At 42.7% G+C, this 19,230-nt stretch overlaps 1 long non-coding RNA gene across 4 annotated transcripts in view; it reads left to right on the forward strand.

Moving 5' to 3' along the window:
• LOC112650584 (uncharacterized) overlaps positions 1 to 9,500 on the forward strand; it is a 106,222-nt gene extending 96,722 nt beyond the window's left edge. For all 4 annotated transcript variants that reach the window (XR_003130291.3, XR_003130292.3, XR_003130293.3 and 1 more), the window contains one exon: positions 9,172 to 9,500. This is a non-coding gene — a long non-coding RNA (uncharacterized LOC112650584). The remainder of the gene's footprint in view (positions 1 to 9,171) is intronic.
• The last annotated feature ends 9,730 nt before the right edge of the window (positions 9,501 to 19,230 follow it).

A 19,230-nucleotide genomic window follows, 5' to 3' on the forward strand; every position in this document is an offset into this window, starting at 1 on the left:
CTTCTTTTCCATCATTTCCATTAAATCATCAGATGTAGGAGGGCAAGTGCTAACTCCTATCCCTTCCCTATGGTTGTAGCTCCTAATGTACTGATGGTCTTAATAGACATCTGTTGAAGTAAACATCTAACATCTTTCCAAAGAATCTGGCAAAGGATGATGTTTATGTCCCTTGGTTGCCCATTCTTGGTTTAACAAACCTAGTAAGAATCTTTTCTTTAAGACTAGCCTAAATCTTTGCCATTGTAACTTCTGAACACACACTCACACTTAATATTGAATCATCTTGAAGGAGTTTACAAATGTGTTCTTATTCTTGTGTTTCTTTTTTAGAAAGTTGGTATACCTAATCAAACCAGGTCTTTTTTATGTAAATTTATTTTTTATTGGTGTTCAATTTGCCAACATATAGAATAACACCCAGTGCTCATCCCGTCAAGTGCCCACCTCAGAGGAACCAGGTCTTAAAAGTGTTAGATATATGGGTTCACATGAAGAAGTGCGTATTATCATGCAAAATATAAGAAGACCTCAACAGATGGGAGAACACTAAAGACACCAGACTGGGGATATGGATATTTGGGATTTAGTCCTTCGATTGTGTGACCTCGAGAACTCTAACAGACGCTCCTCATTTTAATGTACCCGACTATCTACAAAACCTGGTAACAGCCTTGTTGTACTTCTGTTTAAAGTAAAGGTCAATGGATTCTGGGTTTGTGCCTGGGGAATGTCCTATGAGAAGAGAATAAGAGTTTTAGGGCATGGACCTATGGGCATCTACTTGAGATAGCTGTAGATATAGATTTACATGTAGTTGTAAGAAACAAGACAGGGAGATCCTGTATACCCTTCACTCAGTTTTCCCCAAAGGCAACATCTTGCATAACGAGATCATAACATCACAACCAGGAAACTGCCATTGACATTCAGATTCTATCAGTTTTAAATGCACTCATTTGTGTATACATATTTAGTTCTGCGCAATTTGTCACATATGCAGATGTGTGTGACCATCCACCACAGTCAGACACAGAAAAGCTCCATGTCAAGGATCCCTCATGCTATAGTTCATAGCCACTGCCTTCCCTTCTGCCCTTACCCTTTGGCATCCTCCAGTTTGCCTTCCAACTCAATGATCATGTTATTTCACAAATGTTATATAAATGGAATCATGTAGTCTGTACCCTTCTGAATTGACTTTTTGTTTTCACTCAGCATAATTTCTTTGAGGTCCATCCAGATTATTACGTGGTCAATAGTTCATTTCTTTTGATTGCTGAGTGGTATTCCATGGCATTAATGTAGCATAGCTTGTGTAACCAGTCACTCATTGAAGGACACCTGGGTTATTTCCAGGATTGACTTATTATGAATAAAGCTGCCATGCGTATTGGTGCACAGGTTTTTGTGTGAACATGCCTTAATTTCATTTCTGGTGTAAATGCCCAGAGTGAAATTGCTGGGTCATAATGGTAGGCACCTGCTTAGTTTTGTAGGTAACTGGCATACTGCTTTTTCTAAAGTGGTGGTATCAATTTATTTCCCACTCACAATGTGTGAAAGAGCCAACATCCTCTCTGTATCCCCCTTCTTGCATTTGGTGTTATCATTACCTCTCATTTTAGTCCTTCTGTTAGGTGTATGGTGATAGCGCACTGCAGCTTCAATTTGCATTTCCCTAATGGCTAACAATGTTGAACTTTTTTTCAGGCACTTACTTGCCATCTGTAAACTCTGGTGATGCAAACATCTATTTTGGCTCCTAAAAGTTACTTCTCACTTCCTTCTTGCTACTCAGTGGATTCCAAGGCAGAAAGCAAATAGCTACAGATAAATGATGAGTTATTAATTTGAGTGCCAACTGTGTGCAAGGTAGTGTTCTAGGTACTGGGAAGAAAGCAATGATAAGAACAGAGAGCAATCCGTATTGTCATGAAGCTTATATTCTAGTGGATTGAGATGGCCAGTAAATAAAATAAGTAAAGTGTATAGGGAGATGGGCAGGTACTTTAGTTACATTTTAACATAGGGTGGTCAGACAAGCTCACCCTTGCTGAGAGGAGATGCTTGCATGAAGACCTCAGGTAAGGCAAGCCATGGTGTCTGGTAGCAAACTGCTCCTGGCTTTGAAGCAGCTGTGTTCCAGAAGTATTGGGGTGGCCAGGAAGGCTGGTGCAGTGAGTGAGGAGGAGACGGGAGCAATGAGGTCAGAGCAGTATCAGAAGCAGGGCTTCTGGGCATGGGTAGGACTTGACTTCCCATTCAGTGTGGTGGGGAGGTTCTCGAATATGTAGGGCAGAGGAGTGGCAGGTTCTGATTTTGCTTCATAAGGATTATCCTGGCTGCTATGTTGAGAGTAGCCCGAAAGAAGGGTGGAATCAGGGAAACCAGTTTGGAAACTACTGCAATTATCCAGGAAAGGCAAGATGGTGACTTGGACAGGGCAGTGACAGTCAGGGTCACAAGAAATGGTAGGTTCCGGATCATATTTTGATGTAGAGTGGACGTAACTCCTTATCCAGCTGGATGTAGGGTGAGAGAGAAGAGAAAAGTCTGAGTTCAAGGTTCTTGGTTGGAACCTTGGAAGGATTGAGATGCCATTAGCGGAAACAGCGAAGGAAGCTTGAGAGCTCAGATCAAGATGTGCACTACTGAAGGTAACTTTTAGACAACCAAGTAGAGGTGACATTACAAGGAGGCAGTGGATGATGAGTCTGGGGGTCCCAGGCATAGGCTTGGGTGCAAGATTAAAAATGTGAGAATCTTGCTTGGCACAGCACCTATCATATAGTGCTCTAAAGTGGATGCTTCTCTTGACTATAGGTCCTTAATTTCTTAATTCAAAATCTTTGGTGCCAGGTTTTGGTATTAAGTTGAGCTACATGATATCATCTGACTATTTTTGACCTATAATAATAATAATTTCACATGGTTCACCTTAACAATCCCCTCCACATGCCTTATATCACATAATACTCTTAGTGGGGTTTGAAACAGTGTCCTATCATCAAACACAGAAATATTTCTGCAGCCTAATACACTCATGCTAAGTGGGACAGGTAAGGACCATATGCACAAACATGTGTGCACCCTTTCAACTTAGCTGACCTGTGTATTATAACAGCTTTCACATTTTTAGGGCTTTTTGGATTTTGGATTGCATGGCATCCAGAGGGTTGAAATAGGCTCATGAGTGAAAGGTGCTGAGAAGCACAATTCAGCTCAATTTTAAGATTATGCCAATGCTGTTCAATGATTTACCATGCTTTTTCCAAAGGTGGGAGCTGTCTGTCCCATGAGTACACGTGGGATATTCAACGACTGGAGAGATTGTTAGAGTTGATGTCTTTTACAGGTCTTGATCTCCCTGAGACAGAAATGACTCTAAATCATTTCTATATTTAGACCGCATTCTCTCCATCTCTAAAATGGGACCAGGGAGCTGAACTTTGTGATTACTGAGGATACATCTGGCATTAATTTTCAGGGTCTCTATGCTTCTCTATTCACTAGTTGTTCCTCCTACCTATCTCTACATATCTTTGTTTGTTGAGTAACCCTCTTTCCAGACTGTACCATGGCAATTTTCCCAGGATGTGCAATGAATAATTAGCATGGGCAGCTGGATGGGGAGACAGACGTTTTCCCTGTTGCTTCCCAAATTGGGAAAAATGGTTATTTTTTTCAGTAATGACTTCTGGACATCCAAGCGTCTTTTTGACTTATGCAATATCCACATGCTTCCTGCAAGAGTGCTAATCTAGGGCACAGTTCCACCTTCCTGGAATGATGTAGATGGTGGCAGGGCCTCCCCTTTCTGGTTCTCTTGGCAGATGAGCTATTTGATGAAAGACTTTTTCAATGGCTGATACAAGCCTTCTAAGGGGCAACCTAAAAATTCAAACATTTTGAATGGAAACCTTTCTAAAACATAATTTACAACTTTAAAACAGTTTTTTTTTAAATTTGATTATAAAAGTAACATATTTTGACTCTAGGAACCAAAAAAAAAAAAAAAAAAAAGGTGGGGGTGGGTGGGAGGAAAACAATTATCATAGTCCCTAAACTGGGGAATGGCAGACTTTTTCTGCCAAAGGGTCAGATGGTAAGTATTTTAGAATTTGTGGGCCAATGAGCAAAAAGGACAATATCATATAGGTGTTTATACAATCTGGAAACCACTCTTAGTGTGCAGACCATACAAAACCAGGGCTGGCTAGACTTAACCTGTGGGCAGTAGTTTTCTGAGCTCTGGTCTACACATACCATCTAGAAATTGGTATTGACCTTTAAGAGTATATCTCTGCAATTTAATTTTCTATGCTTTTCTTTCTTGTTTTTTTAAAAAAGGATTGCCTTGCATATCCCATTTTGATTTTTGTGGATCTCACTGAATAGCAGCATTCCAGGAATAAAGTTTTTCAGGGCTATGTAGACCTTCTCTCAATTGTTCATTTCAACAACTTCCACTTAAAGTGCTTTTGTATTGTTTCTTACTAATTTATAGATAAAACGTAGTTCTTTTGTTGTTGTGTTTTGGGTCTTGCATGGAGCCCAGGAGGGGCATCTCTAGGACAGAGGCTATGAACATGTTTGATGCCTTACCTATGTAGAGGTGGGACCACCCATCACCCCATCTCTGCCAGGATTGGGTATTTTCCCAAAACAACAACATCATTTACATTATTAAGTGGGCTATGACAGCAGATTTAACCTTGTCTGGATAATTCTGGTTTCCACCATGAACATCATATAGTCTGAGCTTGGGTCCTTTGCAGCCATTGAATGAATCACAAAGGATAATGTTGCTTGTATGCTAAGCATGCCCTCAGATTAGACTTTTAGAATCTTCTCTTCTTTTCCTTTTTTTCCTATTTGTTCTCTTCCTTTCTGCTTTGCTTGGATCTAGCCGCCCTTTAGATTCACCAAGATTCTCACACAGGTTAAAGCCAGCTTGTCCACTCCTAAGCACATGCCTAAGAGGATCTCTTACAACATTCAGCAAGAGGTGACTACAAGGACCTTCATTACAGCAGTTGCCATGGTAGCAAAAAGCTAGATGCACACCTGGTGCTTTTCACCAGGAAGGGTGGTGAATACAGTTTGTGCAGTGCTGTACAGTCATCCATGTGAAGGAAAAATGTAACATGCCTCAATGGGGATGATTCTTAGCAAAACAATATAAAGTGGAAAAGTAAGTTCCCAAAGATTTATACAAGCAAAGTTTATATAAAATTAAAAATCATGCACACACACAAATACATATAAATACAACAAATTAAAAAGGAGAGTAAACACGGCTAAACACAGGGCTCAGGAGGATGGATACCCTGAGCTGGGGCAGTTTAGTGGTGGTTGCAAGGGGCTTCAAGGGGGTATCATCTGATATCCCTCAATATCCTGGCTTTCATTTTATGTCATAGGTTTGTATTTATAATATCATTCATTTGGGGAATATAATGTCATAACTAATTAACTTGCTTTATTTTATGTCTAGGTTCATAGGTATTTATAAATGTCATAACTAATTAACTGGCTAAATAACTAATTAACAGTCCAAGCATGGGCCATGATGACAGTAGTACCATGATCCAGGGATTATGACAGTTCCAATTCTATCCTTCTGAGATCTAAAACTAGACAAAAATAACACTCAGTGTGGTCCTGATAAGACTATCTGAAAAATCATATGCATGAGTATTAGTACATAGATTCCAGGGTGTCTGTTTTGTCTGTCTCACAGAGGAAAGTTTTATTTATTTGTTTTTTTTAGTTCTTGATTCTGGTCCAGGCAGCCAGTATTGCAAGATAAACATCTTGAACGAGGCTCCATTATTAGGTTCATAAGTATTCCCTTAAAAGAGCCTGAATATAAATTGTGTACTTTTGATTATTTGTTTACAGCAAGACTATAGGAGGAGACCTGTCTCTGGATAGATGATGTATTGCAGCTAGGAGAATAGTGCTCAGCTGGACCGAGGATTGGCAAAGGTCTAGGAATGAAGCGAGGGAGTGTACCAGGCAGCGACAGAGTGCCTATAGGTTTGGAGCACGCAAAAGGGAGGAAGGGAACCTGAGAAGTCTTGGCCAGGCCAAACAACCAGACCATATCTTGCACTGTTTCTCCCTTCTCTAGCCTTCACATTATTACTCAGTTTCAGTCAAGAATGCTGCTAGGTTGTGAGGCTTGGCTGTGAGTGTGGGCATTCCCTCGTTCCTCAGGTACTTTCTCTGTGGCCTCAACTGAACCAGAAACTGGAGATACAGATTTGACCCAGATGTGAGATAGAGGACCCCTATTATTTTGTCCATGGTTGTATAGGACAAGCCTTATTTCGAACATAGTATTGGCTCTTAGTGCTCAACTGAGTTGAGTGGTTCTTAAGCTAAAGGAGCAGAGGGCTAAGCATGAAGTTACATTCATAGTGACAGCCCCAGGCAAAGGTAGCACTCCCTCTTCTCCATGTGTTCAGCCCACACCTCAATTACTGAAGTCTTATCACATTGCATTGTCATGATTTATTTATACACCTCTCCTACCCACTAGCCTGTAAACACCAGAAGGGTAGAGGCTGTGTCTTTTTTGTTGCTACGTCTCCCAAATTCAGGAAATAGAGTGGATGCTAAATAAATGGGAGAACACTGTGCACTTACCACCCCTTGTTGTTGGTGCCCAGTGAGTGGGACTCAAAGGGGAGACAGATTATCTTAGTTAAGAGGGTTCAGGAAGCTCAGAGAGGAGGGGGCGCATATATTTGGGGTTTGAATGGGTTTCATGGATGGAAAAGGGAGGATGGAGAGTGGGAAGTGGGGTGGTGGTGGTGAGGTGGGGATAGTCGAAGTTAATAACAACTGACTGCATGCCTACTGACACACTGGAGTAGACTGGTGGCAAGTAGTCAATATTGCTATCCTTGTGCCTACTAGCTACAAATCAGCCTGGAAGATGAGGAAGGACCTGGGGTTTATGTGAAGAGATAGAATGGGAATAAATATTATGTGGTTACCATCTTTATTCCAGCTCTGCATCAGGAGCTTTCTGTACATGGTCTTACTTGATTCTTATATAACTGTGGCAGGCAGGCATTATAACTCCAATTTCTAAAAGTAGGAAACAAACAACAGAGGAGTGATACAAGGTGCTTAGGGCTACCTAAAAAGTGAGTGGATAAACTAGAGCTGAAGTTGAATCCAGACCCTTATATTCCTGGGCCTGTGCTCTGTTTTCTCTGCTGTCCTGTCACAATGTCACACATAGAGTGTGTGGTCAGTGGAGGTCAGGGCAAGAGCCAGGGTGTGAGCAGGAGCCATCAAAGGCATCCAGGAGACTTTGTGGGGGAGAGGAGCAGAAATGAGGGCAAGGCCTAGGGCTGGGCAGCTTCCTAGGCCTGGGTGGGTGTTCCTAGCCAGAGACATTCTATTTGGAGTCTTTAAACCTCCACCCTTTGTACCCAATAAAGTTCACAGTGGCCACACCCTTGTCATGGCCTTTCTGGGGAATGTTTCTGGAACTGGACAGAGGTCTCAGGCAGGGAAGGGGGGCAAGGCATTGTCCTGGAACCAGGGCCAGATTTTAAAATCATATTTTGGATTTTATATGAGAGAAATTGAACATAAGTTTCAGCTGGAGAACTTGAGATGAGTAATGCCTGGTTAGGGGAGGCGCTCCACTCTAAAGATGAAAAGGAAGTGGTAATAAATAATCAGAGACTAAAGATGCGACTGAGCCAAGTAGATGGTTTTAGTGCCAACTATGATGAGGACTGGTTTCATGGGGGCCATTTTTCATCTAAAACATCTGATTGATACATTGATGGAGGCAATGCATGCAGGAGAGGAAAATAGGGGAGGCGGAGAAAGAGGAAATGAAATGGATAGACACAGAGAGACAGAGCTGGAGACAGAAATACACAAAGATAAAGGAAAAACACAAAGAGATACAGAGAATAACACCCTGAAGATCCAGGCGCTCATGGAAACCAGGACAGTGAGATAAAGAGACAGATAGAGAGATGAGGACAAAGAGAGGAAGGGGGACAGTGACACAAACACTCAATGGATGGCTGAGGCTAATGGAGAAAATACATGTGAGTCCCCTGAGAAGGAAGGACTGCATCTGGGCACTTTGGACCTCCACAGGAGGATGTGTTCTTTGGCTTGGCTGAGGTACTGGCCAGTCCTAAGTTTCTGTGTTTTCCTGACTGGCAGGTGGAAACTCCAGAGTAAAAGGTCACCTACAGCATAGACTTTCCCTGTAATCAACCCTCATTTCATTCTTCCCTCTCAGACACCTGCTTGCACCTCTGCGGTCACATCCAATGACCAACTGCTCAATACTGACCCTCAGAACATTCTTCCTTGGGCTGGGCTACCTTCCTGTGGCTTCCAGTTTGGAAGCAAGACATGAACAAAGCTAGTACTGCTTTTTCACTTAGCTCTTCAGGTGGTTGATGACAACGACTGTGTTCCCACTGTGTTCTCTCTTTGTCAGGATCATCTGTAGTTCCTCCACTGCTTTTAGTGGCAGCATGGGCTAAGTTCTGCCATAGTAATAGATTATCCCAGGATTTTAGGGGCTCTCAGGAACAAAGGTTTAGTCCTTGTGTTATTATTTTTTTAACATAATTTTAACAGCCTAACTGTTAAAGAGTTAATTTTTCAGGACACTTGCTAAAGACCAGTAAGGCAGACTTTATTAAAAGGGGGATATCACAGTGGGTGTAGGGATCCTTTCAATGGGGTCTTGCAGACTTTGCACTTGGCTCCGAGGACAGTATGGGCCAGTGGAAAATCTATAGCTAAGGAGTGGGGTGAAGATCAGTGGATGGAAAATTACTAAGGAGAAATATTAGGAATAAGGGGGACTTTTGGCTAGACTGACTCAACAGGATTCTTACTGAAGGCAGGCCAGGGTGAGCAGATGCGGCCTGGGCGGTGGTAGGGAATAAAGAGCCTGATTGGATATCAAGAGTGATCAGATATGGAGGATGGAGGATTCTGGCTAAACCGACTTGGCAGGTTTCTTGCTAAGATGGGGTAGCGCAGAGATGAACACTAAAGCTCAAAAGTCAGAGCCTAGTTAAGAAGAGGGTATACAGAAGCCTGAGTAGATTTTTGGCCAAAGAGAGAGACTCTTTGTAAGTTATTTACTCTTTATGTTCATTGCAGGCTGGGACCATTGCTTCGATTCCCATTCACCCCAGGACCCAAGCTGAGTAAGCACGGCTAAAACTGGCTGCTCACGATGGTTGAAGAAAGGGATTGTGTGTCTCCACATGTTGGTCCCGAAAGCTTCTACCAGAAGTGATACATGTCACCTTCAATCATGTTGCATTGGCCAGAGTCTTATGTCCAAGAGGTGGGGATGGGAACTCTGCGCTCAAGAAGGGGCAGCATATATTTGTGAACAATGACACCAGAACTGGCTTTTCTCCCACTACAGTCTCCAGCTCTCTCACTAAGCTAGTAAAAAAATAAAGATTTGTGGAGGCTCCCAAGTTTATTGATACTCCTTTGGGTGTTTGAGGGCCACCACTGGACAAGAAACTTGAGGGGAGTGATGCTCCTGGGGGCAGCAGGTGATTGTACCCATGAATGGTTCTCCTTATCTTATAGCTACATCACATAGAACATATGTTCACCAAGTTTGCCAAGGCTGCAAAAGATAAAGAGGGAGAGGAAACAATTTGATCTTTCCACCAGAGTTTTACTGATGAATACATGAGAAATAAACGTTTATGGTGTTGATCTACTGAAATTTTAGGATTTGTCTGTTTGGACAGTTACTGTTCACTATTTTGATGCAGAGATTGGGACAAAAGTAGAGTGCTCCAAAACAAAAACATTAAATATATGATGTTAGCTGAGTGATCAGGGGACAGGTAATGGGAAGCTGAACTTAGCACTGAAAACATGGAAGCCAGGGTGGGGAGTGGCAAAGGCATTTGCACAGTTGCTGCCTGGGACGGCTTGAAAGGTAGACTCTATCCTCGTGGAACTCATCACCCCACTTGGAAGAGGCAGGAAAATAGGAGAATGGTAGGTAGCATGGCTGCATTTGGCAAAGTATTACAGGTGTGAGATGAGCTCAGGAAACTATTAGGTGGATTGTAAACAGAAGTTAAGAATAGAGAGAGTCCATAAATGTGAGGCCTTGAATTTAAAATAGCATACTGCATTAGATACCACACAATAAGGGATGGAATTCACAAAGGATTTAAGTGGCAAAAGCCTCGTAGAACCTTTCAGTTGGAAAAATGACTCAGGGCACAGATCAGATGAAAAGAGCAGCCTCTTCATTGATTTTTCTATATAGCCTCCTGGTAGCTGCCATTAGCTTAAGAGACAGAGAAGCAAGGAAGTGGAAAATCAAGTTAAAAGACAGATTTCAGAAGTACATCCTAAAAAGAACTTTAGCCATAGTCACTGCCAATAGATTAGAAACCTCTTATGTTATTGAGTGAAACATAATGCCGAGAGACACCATGAGTCTGGTCCAGGAAATCTTTGTGGCTCAAAACTACCTCTGGGATGCCAACCTCCCATGAATGGAAAGTAGACTAAGGAAACTATGCCCCGGGTGTGGGGGTTATATCAAATACCCACGTCATAATATCAAATACCCACTTCATATGTGTCCAAGGAAGGTCATGGCTCCCGAAGGGTGCCTTAGGGGTCATGAGAACAAGGGACAAGCATGAGCTGCCCTGAGAGGAGATTCATAGTCCCTCACCCAGTGCAGGAGCCTTCCTGAAGTCTGCCCAGCGCTTTGTGTATTCCTCATTCTTTCTAAGCAGGTGTGTGGATTGTGGCTGGCCTGTCCCTATTTTCCTCCACTGTATGTTGGATGTGTGGTGTATGTGTTGGAGGGTAGGGGTTGCTGGGAGAGAGGGATATGTAACTCATCCTTTTAGATCATAGGTCTAGGGTAGTGATTCTCAACTAGGGAACACTTGGCAATAGCTGGAGGCAGTTTTGGTTGTCACAACCAGGGGTGGCGGTGCCAATGGCATCTCATGGGTGCCAGGGATGTTGCTAATCATCCTACAATGAACAGGACAGCCCCCTATGACAAAAAATTGTCCAGGCTCAAATGTCAGTATGACCAAGGTCAAGAAACTCTGGTCAAAGGAATAAAAGGTGTAACATTCCTGACCGAATAGTAAGATTACAAGACATTGCCTAGAAATCAGAGAGCCCGACAAGGAGTTGGTGCTCATTCCCTCGTTCAACATTTAGCTGACCTTAAAAAAAAAAAATTTAGCTGAGTGCCTGCAAAGGGAAGGGGGTGACGGGCGGTGGTGATGGAGGGATGGGGGATTTGTCAGTAATTCATGCTACTTGTTGCAATAGACAATCTCCCCAAATCTCAGCATCTTAAGCAACAAATGTTATTTTTTTGTCATGTCAGGAAAGATCTGTTTTTCTCCTGAACAACTAATCTTATTTTTCTCTTACTGGGCATTATGATCCTGGTAATGGACTGATTTTTGTCATTGGCTTGGCTACTAGGAAGCTCATTATAAGAACTATTCATTACTTGTCCACAATAGCCAAACTGTGGAAGGAGCCACGATGTTCTTCGACAGACGAATGGATAAAGAAGATGTGGTATATATACAACGGGATATTACTCAGCCGTCAGAAAGGATGAATACCTACCATTTGCTTTGAGGTGGGGGTGGACCCTGGAGGGTATTATGCTGAGTGAAATAAGTCAATCAGAGAAAGACAATTATCATATAATTTCACTCATATGTAGAATATAAGAAATAGTGAAAGGGATTATAAGGAAAAGGAAGAAAAGTGAGTGGGGAAAAATGAGAGAGGAAGACAAACCATGAGAGACTCCTAACTCTGGGAAACAAAGGGTTGCAGAAGGGGAGGGGGATGGGGTAACTGGGTGACGGGCACTGAGGAGGGCACTTGATGGGATGGCACTGGGTGTTGTACTATATGTTGGCAAATTGAATTTAAATAAAATATTAAAAAAGAACTGTTCATTGCTGGCTCATCTTCCTATCTGACTCTCATTTGCCCGTGAGTTTGATTCCCTCCCCTTCCTTGCTCCCATATTGTTGTACTTTTGTTTATTGCCTCACAATATCTTTGGGATTAAAGGGAACTGTGGAATAATGGAATGAATCAATATCATTCTTGCTGAGAGGTAGCTGTCCCCAGTGAAAGGGACATTGGAGAACCAGTAAGTATCCCTTTACTTCTTTAAAATGGAAAGTGGATCTTTAGGTCCCAGCTTGAAAATTTGCAGAATTGAAACTGATGTTTGGGCCTGGAATCTGCAAATAGCTTTTCTTTTTCATTCTACAGTTTTACTTACCCCTTTTAAGTTGCTATTTTAACAATCCAGAGTCTCATTTGCTCTAGCTGACAGAGGAAGGAGGCAAGAATACCTACTCTCCAAGATCTTTTGGGGAATCACTTCATGCAAATATCTTTGTCTCAGAAGGAAACTGCCCAGGGGTTGGGCCTCTGCCCACTCCAGAGAAGGCAACTTTCAGAGTTGGTATTTTTCCTTTTGCTTTTCTGTTTCCAAATATGAAACAGATAGGAGTCAGGAGACCAGCCACAACCTTGCTTTGTGATCTCAGGATCTTTTCACCCCCTCTCAGATCTCTGGAAAAACAAAGTGGACTGAGAACCCACCAAGATGGTTCTTGTCTGTGTATCAAAAGAGTGGGTGCTTCCAGTGAAATGTGCTTTCTGGCGATTCTGGCTGAGTGGGATTGTAGTGACACTCAAATCATGTATTTGGAAGAAGTAGCTCAGCTTCCCATAAATGTGGAGGAGATGATGGGTTTGGAGGCCCAGGCCAGGGTCTCACTGGTGACAGGCTTGAGAGATGGGTCAGTATGTACCTAGGGGTCCCACTGCCCAGCTGCCAGTTCCCACAGCATCCCTCAGTTGTGTAACTGTGGGTGAATCATGTTGCCTCCTTGGGTCTCAGTGTCCTCACCAGCCCCAGTGGGATGATTACAACAGGATCACGTGTTGTGCAGAGTCAATGACATAAGATTCACAAAGTTCTGGCCACATCGTGCAACAGATATTCCTGATCTCTCCCTTTAATTGGGCCAGGCACTGCTGGATTGAGATGTGGCCACCGGGGTGACTTATCCAGGACACCCTCAGCCAAAGCACCACTGGACCATCTTTTCTCCTTTTGAAGAGGCTAGAAAGGAATTGCCTGAGACACTGCCCCAAAATAGGATGGCAGGAAAGGTATGGAAACATTCTCATGGTGAAGCTTCTATACAGCCAGCTTTCAATCTCCAGGGCCCTCTGCCTCTGCATCCAATCCCTCTTCAGGACAGGAGTCCCTTTCCCCTTCTGGTTTCCATTTTTCCTTCTTTGAAATGTGTAAGTTAGATTAGATCGTTCATAATCAAATGTATTTTATCCCACCCCAGTTTAGGTAAATTAAAGCAGGATTTCTCAACCTTAGCATTATTGACATTATAGGCAGGTAATTCTTTGTTGCCCTGTGCATTGTAGAATGTTCAGCAACAGCCCTGGCCTCTACCCACTAGATGCCAGGAGCACCTCTTCCCCAAGTTGTGACAACCCAAAATGTTTCCAGACTTTGCCAGATGTCCTGGGGGTGGGGGAGCAAAATCCCCCTGAGTGAGAAGCATTGCCTTAAGAGGACTTAAACATAATAATGCTGATTGCATTTATCAAGTACTTTTTTTAATGCCAGTCACAATGTTAAGAGATTTCTGTATCAGAATCTTACTGAATCTTCACAATATCCTTGTGAAATGGGTATGAATGTCTTCTGCTTTGCAGATGAGGGTGTCGAGCTACTAGCAAATGATGAAGCTGGGATTTGAACCCATGTCTTCCCAACATCAGAGCCTATAATGCCTCACCATTTTAAAGGTGTATTTATAAATACACAGTGGTATTTTAAGAGCAAATTATGTGGTTTATTTAATAAGAACACAGGGCTTGGAAACAGCAGGCTTGTTTGGAATGTCAATTCCACAATATGAAGTGGCACCGTGTCCTCCTGAGCATCATTTCTGCACTGTTAAATTGAGGGTAATACCAACCTTGTAAGTTGTTGGAAGCCCAAATGAGGTAGAGACACCCGGTACACCAGGTCCTTCTCTAGCTTAACAATGCTAAACAATGCACTGGACAATATTGAGGAACACTGTTGACATTTCTTTCGTTCTTTCCCCGTAGCCCTGGGTGTGGCATAGTGCTCCCAGGGTGGATGAAAACCTCATTCCATAGAGTATCACCTCATCCTTATCCCACACTGTCCTGGGTATCTGTCTGGGGCTTTCTTTTAAGCTCCAGACCAGCAGAGAGAGTGGTTTGTGGGAAAATCCATACTCAGTACAACCAGAACTGAAACAATCATGCTGTCCCTAATCTGCTCCACATTGTGTCCCCTTTCTCAGTGACCCCAATCACCCAAGTTAGGTCTCTGAGAGTCATTCTTGACTTCCACCTCCTCACTTCCCATAACCAAGAAGTAACCAGGAACCAGCCATTATATTCGCCAGGCATTTGTTTATGTCTCTGGGCCAGGTCACCATACTTCTCCCCTGGGTGCTAGAAGATGCTCTCTGCTTCCATTCTTGACCTTCACAATCCATCCAGACTGTGGCTAGAATGATCCTTCTCAGCTGTGCATCCTACCAGGTCTCTACCTCCTCCTTCCCAGGAGAAAACTCTTGTTCCTTAACTGGGACTTGAGTGTTTCTCATCAGGGCTCCAGCTTCTCTTTATCCTCACCTTGGGCCTCTCTTCCCTTCTTTTTCTCAGTTTCGACCATACTGAACCACTTAGAATTTCTGGAAGGCACTCACCACGCTCTTCCTTCTCTTAGTCATCTGAATATGTTTTCACCTAGCCCAGAACACTGTCATTTTGCTTTGGCCTAGGTAATTCCAGCAAGCTTAGGGTTCACTCCCTCTCTAGGAGGCTTCTCTCCTCCCTAACCCTGGTCAAGTACCTTTTGGGGCTTCCTCACTAAGACAATTACTCTAATGTGCTATGAGCGTCCATGGACAGGTCTGCCCCCCCAGCCAGACTGCAACTTTTTTAGGGCACAAGTGTGCCTTTTTCTGCAACCCCCAGTGCCCAGCATGGGCCTTGTTATACTAGATATTTGTACCATCAATGAATGATACGCCATTTTGCCTAAATCAAAGAGTAGTTGTGAAAAAGTGTTAAGAAATCAAGGCAGTGTCTTAAAGAAACAGACATATGAATAGTCCATGGTCAGTCCTGACACTGGCTCTGGGGCCCCTCCTTTTATCTTGTATCTCCAGGAACTCAACAGGAAATTTATCTGATTTGGTAGAAATGTGGCTCAACGTAACTTTATCTTTGACATAAGATTGAAAAGAGGTCATCTTTGCACCTGACAAGGAGCCCAAGTTGTTGTTTGTGATATTAATGTCAGGTGGAGAGAGTCAAAGAACCAGGAGCTTATGACCCACATGTCACTTTTAGCTTAGCCGTTAGAGGATTAATTAAGGAGCCTCCCTGATGATGTAACTTGAAAAGCCAGATGAGCTTTGGGTGTGATTGAGAGCAGGATTTCTCAACCATGGCATTATTGGCATTCTGGGCCAGGTAGGTCTTTGTTGTAGGGGTTACTCTGCACATTGTGGGGCACTTAGTAGCAACCCTGGTTTCTACTCACTAGATGCCAGCAGGACTCCTGTCATCTCCACCGTGACAACCAAAAATGTCTCCAGACATTGCCAGATGTCCTCTGTAGGGACAAAGTTGGTCCAGGCAGAGAACTACTGCTTCAGAGGAATCAGAATTGGAGTCCATATGGTAAAGCCAAAGGAGTACTGGAGGAGGGGTGGCTTTGAAGTCCATCTCCAATTCTGCCATTGACAGAAGATGTTTATCGTAAGTTCTCTGTGAATTCAAGTTCAGGATTTTTGAAGTTGGGGAATCAGCTTGACCTCTCTTCTCATCCAAAGTAATAGAATAATGCAAGCCCAAAATGTTTTGGATGCTTTCAAGTTCAGTTTTGGTCTTAGGAGTGGTCCAGTGAATAGGATGGGCTCAGATCTTGGGTTGGGATTGATGGCCAGCTATTTATAGTCAAGCAATGAGATTCAGGTCCCTGCTTGCTCAGGAAGGCCTGTCTCTACAGGCTAACCCAACTCTCTCCTTAGAGTTTCTCAAGATCCCCCAGGGAAGACCTACCTCATTCAGTCACCTCTCGGCTGCTGTCCGGTAACTTAGACTGTCAGAGCTGGAAAGTGCTTAGAAATATTTGATCTGAGACTTTTGTTACAGAGGAGGAAACTGAGGCCTGGAAGAAGGAACAGACTTAGCTAAGGTGGTCCAGGGAGTTAGAATAAGAGCTGTTATTGACCCAAGTTTCTTTCTTTCTTTTTAAAAACTGGGAGTGCCTGGGTGGCTCAGGTGGTTAAGCATCCAGCCCTTGGTTTCAGCTCAGATCATGATCTCAGGGTCATCGGATCGAGTCCCACATCGGTCCCCATGCTCAGTGGGGAGTCTGCTTATCTTCTTCCTCTCCCTCTGCCCTTCCCTCTGCTTACCGCCCCCCCTCTCAAATAAGTAAAATAAAATCTTTTTAAAAATGAGTGGGAAAAATTAGAGAGGGTGACAAAACATGAGAGACTCCTAACTCCGGGAAACTAACAAGGAGTAGTGGAAGGGGAGGCAGACAGGGGAATGGGGTCACTGGGTGATGGGCACTGAGGGGGCCCTGCGTGTTTTACTATTTGTTGGCAAATTGAACTTCAATAAAAACATAAATTAAAAAAAGGAAGAAGGGGAAAGAAAAATTCATTTATTGAGGTATGGTTGACATATGAAAAACTGTACATATTTCATGTGCACAGCTCAATGATTTTGGGGCTGGAAATCAACACCATCAAGGTCTTATAAATGTCTGTCACTTACCAAAGTTTTCTTCCATCCCCTTTATTATTATAATTATAATAATCATAGTAATAATAATGTTAAGAACATTTAACATAAGATCTACCCTCTTGGCAAATTTAAGATATACAGCACACTATTATTAGCTATAGGTACTATGCTGTCTAGTAAATCCCTAGAACTTACTTATCAGTTTCAGTTATGACCCATGTTTCTTGATTAGGAATCTAGGTAGTATTCTCTCTCCTGCTCTGTGCTGCCTCACTCTGGGAGCCTAGCCCCATGTCTGCTCAACCCTTGACAGAAGTCTTTATCATAGGCTTTTCCTGATGTTTCTATTAATTTTGTTGAAATGTATATCTTTGGGTTTTTACTTCCTGCTTTGAGCTTGGTAATAACTGTCTAATGCGAAAAGTCTGGGACACATTAGCAAGAACTAATATGCTTACCAAGGGAAACATTTGGCTTTTAATTGAGCTTTGCCCCAAAGAAATGAAACTAATAGTAGGAATTTAAAGCACTGAGGTAGGTTTAGAAAGACTTTTGGAGCAGCTAGATCCTTTTGGGAAATTCCCCATCTTTGGAGGTCATGTAGCCAACCATTTTGTACAGAGTTACATACTGGGGTTGCTTCCCCATCATGTGATTTAGAGGAAAGAACCTGAGCTTTGGACATAGGTTCAAACTCCAACTCCACCACTTCATAGCTGTGCACATTCACCATGAGGGAAACATAATTTCTGAATGGTCACTGGGGAGGGGTATCATGTTACATATATCATTTCATTAATTCTTAACACAACCTGGGGAAGAAGAGTTTACAGTTTATATGGGAAAACTGAGTTTCAGCTGAAGGCACAGAAAATTAAGTAACAAATGTTAAAGGATAGTAGAGCGAGGAGTTGAACTCAAAGCAATCGGGCTGCAGATTATGAATGATTAAAGTGACATTGGGAAAAACGAAAAAGATTAGGCATAACGTGACTTCAACTTCAGTTTCTTAGGATGCTGAATTAATAAGTATTAATTTAGTTCTTATTAATAAGTATTAAGAAGTTCTTCCTTGGAAGAACTATTGTGAGGATTAAATAAAATAATGCCTGCTCAGCCCCTGGTACTCGCTGAGTATCTAATACTTGCTCAGTTTCCCCTTTACACAAGTTGCTCATGTTAGTTGAAGGTCAGCCACCATTTATTAAGTGCTAATGGGGTGTGGGGAAACTGCTAAGTAAGATTACATAAGTAATTTCACTTACTTTTGCAAAAACTATATGAAGGAGGTCTATACTATTTCCCCCCTATTTCCACTGAAGAAATCGAGGCACAGAGAGATGAAGGACACGGTGGAGCTCAAACAGTGAGGAAAGACCGAGTCAAGATTTGCATTGACTTCATAGTAGAGCTCTTGCCCCCTTGGCTATACTCACCCCTCTGTTACTCCAAACCACAAAAGAGCTTTGGAAACTCTCAGGTGCCTCAAGTCTTCCCTGTGGCATGCTTTTTACCTTTTGAGACTAGAATAAACCAATTTTTCATCTTAATTAGTAGATCTTTTCCTCTCCTAGTTGTTGGTGCCTTGAGGACCATCCGAGTTCGAGTCAGCCTTGAGGATACTGGAGTCAATTCTTGCTTATCCCTAGTGAATTTCTAATTCAGATTCATATTCATCTCTCTTCCTTGCTGCCCAATATGGCCTCAGGGACTTCATATTAGTCTTCAGCCAAATTGCATTGAGATCTAATTAAAGCTGTGCAGGGCCTGCTTCCAAAGAACCCAGCCAACCCCTCATCCTTCAGTCCCCCTTATGAATTACAGTTCCCTAGACCCTCTGAATCCTTTAATTTTGCATGTTGCCAGTCTTCTGCTTAGCACAACCCTGTCTTCATCTGATTGGAATTTCTTCTTTCCAAAGCCATGCCTGCAAGTGTGAAAAATTTGGCCAGGTCATACCCATTTTGTTTTCAGACCAAACTGTTGAGACTGGAAGCCAATTTCCTCTTCATTCTTTATCTCAAGAGGTCAACATAGTGCTCCCATGGTAGGCCCTTCTAAATGTCTGGTGGTAAAAGAGGAAACTTCAGAGTCATAAAAGCAGGGGTGATGTTGGCAGACAGACCTGGCTATGATTCTGAGAACTTAGTAGCTCTCTGGTCTTGGCCAAGTTACAGAGAAGCTCTCTGAGCCTCAGTTTTCTTATTGGCAACCTGGGGGCAGCAATGTGGTTATTGTGAAGATCCAAAGAGGCCATGTCTACAAAAGCACTTAGCACTGCTGAGTTTGAGCTAAGTAGATGTTTGCTAAATCACAGTGGACACATAA

This window comes from Canis lupus, chromosome 11 (genome assembly GCF_003254725.2).
Source record: "Canis lupus dingo isolate Sandy chromosome 11, ASM325472v2, whole genome shotgun sequence".
NCBI lineage: Eukaryota > Metazoa > Chordata > Mammalia > Carnivora > Canidae > Canis > Canis lupus.